This window comes from Petaurus breviceps, unplaced genomic scaffold (assembly GCF_028583685.1).
Source record: "Petaurus breviceps papuanus isolate PSGF00001 unplaced genomic scaffold, PetGlider_PUasm1.0 91133, whole genome shotgun sequence".
NCBI lineage: Eukaryota > Metazoa > Chordata > Mammalia > Diprotodontia > Petauridae > Petaurus > Petaurus breviceps.
In genome coordinates, this window is record NW_027187419.1 from 30485324 (window position 1) to 30492178 (window position 6855).

Here is a 6855-nt window from a genome sequence, read left to right on the forward strand (position 1 = left end):
CTAGTGATTGGTAACTCTGGAGGACTGAGCGCTGGGCAATGACTATGGGAGTAAAGACAGAATAATAGGCTGGTGTTTAAATCCTAGAGAACTGGCTCTTCAAGACCATAGAGATATATCAGGTGACTGTACTGATATATTTGGAGCAATCTGTCATTAAGATGTTGAAGGAACACCAGGAATTGATAAGAGTAAAGGAAAGAGAGAGCAGCTCCTTCTAAAGCTTTGGGGTTTAGGTTTATGGAGGGAGGTCCCTGTTCTAGGGAGGGGCTGTCATCTCTGAAGTCAAACAGGAACCAATAAGTTGCTGGAAGCCCCTAATAGACATCTGTGAGTATTCTACTAGATCAGTAGTCCTTAACCTGCGGTGCATGGACACTCCCCCTTCCAAAGAGTCCATAGATAGTTTTCAGCAGGTCCATGAACTTGGAATGGAAAAATTATATCTTTGATTCCAATAACTGTTCATAATCCTATGTAGTTTATTTTATACACTTAAAAGCATTATTTTGAGAAGGAGTTCATAGACAAAGACAGCCAAAAAGGCCCATAACACATAAAAAGCATTACATATATTGTATCCTTGTTCCTTTTCCTGGAGGCCTATACTTAACCTCAAACAAATATTGGGATGCAGATTTGGCAATGGGAGAGGCACTTCTGGTGGGTTGGGTTGCTGGAGCACAGTTTGGCAGTGTGGCTGAAGAGCAGCATGCTCCTGGACCCTGGGAGATATCGTTGGTGATACCAGCTGTTGTGTTCCTCCCTATGTTGTCCACAGGGTGACAGGTGCTCAGATACCACCTGAGCTCTGAAAGCTGGCAGAACTGGGATCTCTGCTGTTCTTGTTATGTAGCTGTTCGGGTTAGCTGGTCATGGCAAAGATGCCATTGGATTGCCAAATTTATACATCAGGTATATCATCTTCCTGCAATAGATGTGTTCATGAAAAGTTATAAAATTACACTTTTTTAAACTGAATATTGAAAGGAACCCAGTGGTGAATCTTTTTGTAAGCTGAGGAATACTTGTATATTGGGGCAGTTCTGTCTAATTTCTCAGTCTTGTATAGCACCTCCATCCAAGTAGGTTTGGGCAATACCTTAAGGAAGGGTAGATTACAGGAGGCATTAATTCTAAGGAAAGTGAATCTCAAAGAGGTGATTAAAACAAAAGTGGGTAAGAAAGAAAGGATAAGAACCTGTGATTTATCTATGGGAAAGGGAAAGAGAAGAAGGGCAAAGGAGAAGAAAATTACATCAAATCTATAGCGCTGGTACTGAGTACTCCTTTTTTGCCACCTTTTTTTTTTATAAAGAAAACAATTTATAAAGTTTATAAAGAAAACAAATTTATAAAAAACAAAATAAACAATTTGTTTTATAAAAAAAACCAAAATCTTTATAAAGAAGGCAAAGTATAAGAGGATAGGAAAATACACTATTAATGAGGATCATTACTGTGAAGGCACAAACAAAACCAATGTAGGTTAAAATCATGGGAGAAGGTAAATGGGGAAAAGGGGACAGAGAGGTTGTCCAATGGATAGAGCACTGGACTTGAAATCAGGAAGACATCTTCATGAGTTCAAATCTGGCCTCAGACACTTACAAGCTGTGTGACTCTGGGCAAGTCACTCAACCTTGTTTGCCTCAATACATCTGTAAAATTAACTGGAGAAAAAAGTGGCAGATCATTTCAGAATCTTTGCCAAGAAAACCAAAAATGGGGTCATGAAGAATCTAACACAACTGAAATGACCCAACAACAAAATGGGGGAAAAAATCTTTGTAATAAGTTTCTCTGATAATGATCTCATTTCTTTTTTCTATAAAATATTTTTTCCAATTACATGTAAAAACAATTTTTAGCATTTAAAAAAAATTTCAAGTTCCAAATTCTCTCCCTTCCTCCCTCCCTTTCCTCCTCTCCCCCTCCCCCATTGAGAAGGCAAACAATTTGATATAGGTTATGCATGCTCAGTCATTCAAAACATTTCCATATTAACCATGTTGTGAAAGAAAACAGACTGAATCCCTCCCCCCAAGAAAAATAAAGCAAAATAAAAGTATGCTTTGATCTGCATTCAGGTTCCATCAGTTCTTCCTCTGGAGGTGGATAGCATTTTTCCTTATGAGTCCTTCAGAATTATCTTGTGTCATCGTATTGCTGAGAATAGTTTAGTCATTCAGTTGATCATCCTTATAATGTTGCTGCTACTGTGCACAATTTTCTCCTGGTCCTGCTCGATTCATTTTGTATCAGTTCATATAAGTCTTCCCAGTTTTTTCTGAAACCATCCTGCTCATCATTTCTTATAACACAGTAGTGTTCTATTTCCATCATGTAACACAACTTGTTCAGCCTTTCCCCAATTAAAGGGCATCCCCTCCTTTTCAATTCTTTGCTGCCAAAATGGAGCTGCTATAAATATTTTTCTACAAAAAAGTCCTTTTCCTCTTTGTTTTTAAAGTTCCCTTTGGGTTACAGACCTAGTAGTAGTGTCACTGGATCAGAGAATATGCACAATTTATAGGCTTCTGCGCTTAGTTCTCAATTGCTCTTCATAATGATTTAATCAGTTCACAACTTCACCAACAGTGATTCAGTGTCCCAATTTTCCCACAACCCCATTCAACATTTGTCATTTTCCTTTTCTGACTTATTACCCAATGCGATAGGTGTGAGGTGGTATATCTGAGTTGTTTTAATTTGTATTTCTCTAATGGGTAGGTATTTAGAGTATTTTTCCATATGCCTTCTGATAGGTTTGATTTTTTCTTTTGAAAACTGCCTGTTTGTATCCTTTGGCCTTTAATCAATTGAGGAATGTAAAGATCTCATTTCTAAGATATATAGGGAATGAATTCAAATTGATAAGAATGAATCATTCATTACTCACTTGATAAATGGTCAAAGGATATGAATAGGCAGTTTTCAAAAGGAAATCCAAGCTATCACAAGGCATGTGGAAAAAATGTTTATCACTAATAATTAGAAAAATTCAAATTTAATTAAGTCTATATCTCACACCCATCAGATGCTAAAACTGACGAAAAGAAAAATGACAATTGCTAGAGGGGCTATGGGAAAGCATTAATGCACTGTTGATCCAGTTGCGACCTGGGTCAACCATTCTGGAAAGTAATTAGGACTATGTTTTCAAAGTTGTGTATGCCCATTGACCCAGGTCTATACCCCAAAGAAATCAAGGAAAGAGGAAAAAGACTCCTAACATATAGAAATCAAAGAAATAGGAAAAAGTCATATATAAAAATAATTATAGCATCTCTTTTTGCAGTGGCAAAGAACTGAAAACTGAGGGGGTACCCATCAAGTGGAGAAATGCTGAGCAAGTTATGCTATATGAGCTTGATAACTGCTATTATGCTGTAAGAAATGATGAAGGGATGGTTTTTGAGAAACCTGGGAAGATATATGAAATAAAACAGTGTGAAGTAAAAAGAACAAGGAGAACAAATTATGTAGGAGCAATAATATTGCAAACACAATTCACTTAGAGTTAGGAACTCTGATCAACACTATAACTATCCATGATCCCAAAGGACTTATGAGGAAACATTCTAGCTACTTCTAAACTAAAAGATGATAACTCAAAGTACAGATTTAAACATTAAAAAAATATGGCTAATGTGAGAATTTGTTTTGCTGGATTATATATGTTTATTTCAAGTTTTCTTTCTTAATGTGGAGTAGGAGTGGGAGGGAGACAATGAGGATTTCAGTTGATTGAAATGAACAAAAATCAGTTAAAAAGGAAACAAAAATAATATCCTGTCAATAAGTGGTGAAATAAAAAATGGAAAACTTAACTGCTGTCAGTTACAACGACTATAGTTGATGATTTTGCTTAACTTTTTATGGCAAGGTATTATGGCTGTCGTTTTTTTTGGAAAATGACTGGTGTCGTAATAAAACACATTAATGCGAAAAGTACCCAAATCTGCAATAGACTTACAGAATAAAAAAAGATAAGATACGTCTACCCTCAAAGAGTTTGCAATCTAGGTGAGACATTTATGACAACACTTTGAGTTCGAGTTGTAAGGAACTTCAGAAATTGTAAAGTCCAAACTCTTCTAGTCCATTCTACATTTTCTTTGACAAGTCATTCAGCCTTCCCTTGATGAGTTCCTGTACTGGGAAACATGCCACCTACTGAGGTAAGCCATTCCATTTTTTGTTCAGGTGTTTCAGTCATGTCCTACTTTTTGTGGCCCCATTTGGGGTTTTCTTGGCAAAGATCCTGAAGCAGTTTGCCATTTCCTTCCCCAGCTCATTTTACAGATGGGGAAACTGAGGCAAACAGGGTTAAGTGACTTGTCCAGGGTTGCACAGCTGGTAAGTGTCTAAGACCTGACTGGAATTCAGGAAGATGAGTCTTTCTGGCTCCAGGCCTAGCACTCTATCCACTGTACCATCTAGCTGCCCTATTACATTTTTGGACAGTTCTAATTGTTATGAAGGTCCTCTCTATGTTGGGCAAAAATCTAAATCCCATAACCACTACCCAGTGATTCTGATTTTGGCACATGGGCCTGGCAGAGTAAGTGTAATCCTTTCCCTCACTTCTGCCATAATGTGACATAATGCAGTAAAAATGCAGCAAAATACAACACAATGCAACAAAAAAGTGGGGGGGGGCAGGCAGCTAGGTGGCTCAGTGAATAGAGCACTGGCCCTGGAATTAGGAGGAGCTGAATTCAAATCCACTTGACACTTACTAACTGTGTGACCTTGGGCAAGTCACTTAATTCCAATTGCCCTGCCTTCTCCCTTCAAAAAAAAAATCCTGTATATGTACCTTATCTCTCCATTAGACTGTAAGTTCCATAGGGGCAGGGACTGTGTCTTATTGAATCTTTTTATCTGTCCCAGTGTCTGTCACTTAGTTCTTGGTGCACAGTAGGATAAATAGTTGTTGATTTGAATTGCATCCTTCAGGTAATGAAATTTCTAATCATGTCTACCCCTACATCTTCTCTTCTCCAGCTCAAAATCCCTCTTTCCTTGTTTTCATCCTCATATAGCATGCTTTCTTCATTATACTGGCTGTTCTTGTCTGTGGCAATGTCCTTCAGTTCTGTGGTATCTAGAACAAATACGGTGCTAAAGAATGCTTTAAGTGAACTTCCCAAGAGAACCTTGGGAAGATTGCTTCTCTTATTCAGGCACTATATACTTCTATTCACAAAGCCTTATTTCTGGTGTTTCTGATGTTTCATTTTGACTAATATATACACTTCCATTGTAACACTCCGGTCATTAATCCACTCCAACTAAATCCCAGTGGGATGTGTGTGTGTGTAGGTTTTTTTTCCCCTCTGAGCAGAGTAAAGGCTCTCTGTTTCAGTTTGAGTTCATAGCTTTTTCAGCTTTTTTTTCTAGCTCTTCATAGATTGAAGGAGATGACTGCTTTTAACAGACTGGGTACACTACTAAGTGTAATTTGTGGGTCCATCTGATATTTTGAAGTAATAAAAGTTTTTAAAAGGCTGTATGTTTTGTGATTGTACTGAGTGAATTACATAGCTCATAGACCCACTGGTGAGTTTCTAAATGTGTGCACAAAGAAACTACACCACAGCATGGTTTTAGCAGTGTTTAAATGCTTCCAGGGTCAAAGAAGGAAGGAAGGAAGCATTTATTCAGCTCTATGCCAGGTGCTCTTCCAAATATTATGTTTTAATATTTTTATTAAATATCCATCTAGTGTTTATTATTGTTTATTAAATATTTTAATATCTTTAATATTTTCCCAAATATTATCTCATTTGATTGAAAAGAAAGATTTTTCCCTGCATTCAACATTCCAATGATTCCCCCTCCTTGTATGTCTGCAAGCAGTGGATTGCCCCTCCTTGAAGGTTGATATTCAATTGTCAAATATATTATAGTGAGGATTCCTAGAGGAACCCACTCCCAAATTCTGCAATTCTGTTACCATTTAGGGGATACTTATCTAGAAAAAAATAGAAATATTTAATCATAAAATCTTTTAGTTAATAAAGATCTCAGAGATTATCTAGTCTAATTCTTATCTGACATATGAGTACTTTCTACAAAATGCTGAACAAATGATTGTTCAGTTGGCTTGAACATTCCCCAAGATAGGTAACTCACTGCTGCATGATTTTTGCACAGCTGTAATTTTGGTAAGCGGAACTAGGTGGCTCAGTGGATTGAGTGCCAGGCCTAGAGTTAGCAAGACTCATCTTCCTGAGTTCAAATCTGGCCTTAGTCACTTACTGTATGACCCTGGGCAAGTCACTCAACTCTGTCTCCATTTCCTGGAGAAGGAAATGGCAAACTACTTCAGTATCTTTGCCAAGAAAACACCAAATGAAGTCACAAAGAGTTGGGTTTGACTGAAAAATGACTGAACAGCAGTAGCAGAAGCAATTTTGGTAAAATTGTTCTTCACATTAAATCTTAATTTACATCTCCTTGTAATTTCTACCTATTATCCCTAGTTCTTCCCATTAGAGTTACACAGACTAAACTGATTGTGAGACATGGGAGACACTGGCGCAGGACTGCCAAGCATGGTGTGCCTTCATCGAAGAAAGCATTATGCTCTATGCACAAAGTAGAATTGCAGTAACTCAAAAGAAATGTGAGATATACAAATTCAGAGATATTTTCACTCCAGTTGTTCATATGGACTATTTGTGTCTGACAAGTGGTAGAGCATTCCAAGCTCATATTGGTCTGATCAGCCACAGCTGGACACACTGACCCCAACATAGTGACGCCACTCTGGTCCTTTCTGAGAACGAGGGACAGCCACAACCACCAGTTCTTCCCATTAAAGCTACACAGACTAAGTCTAAG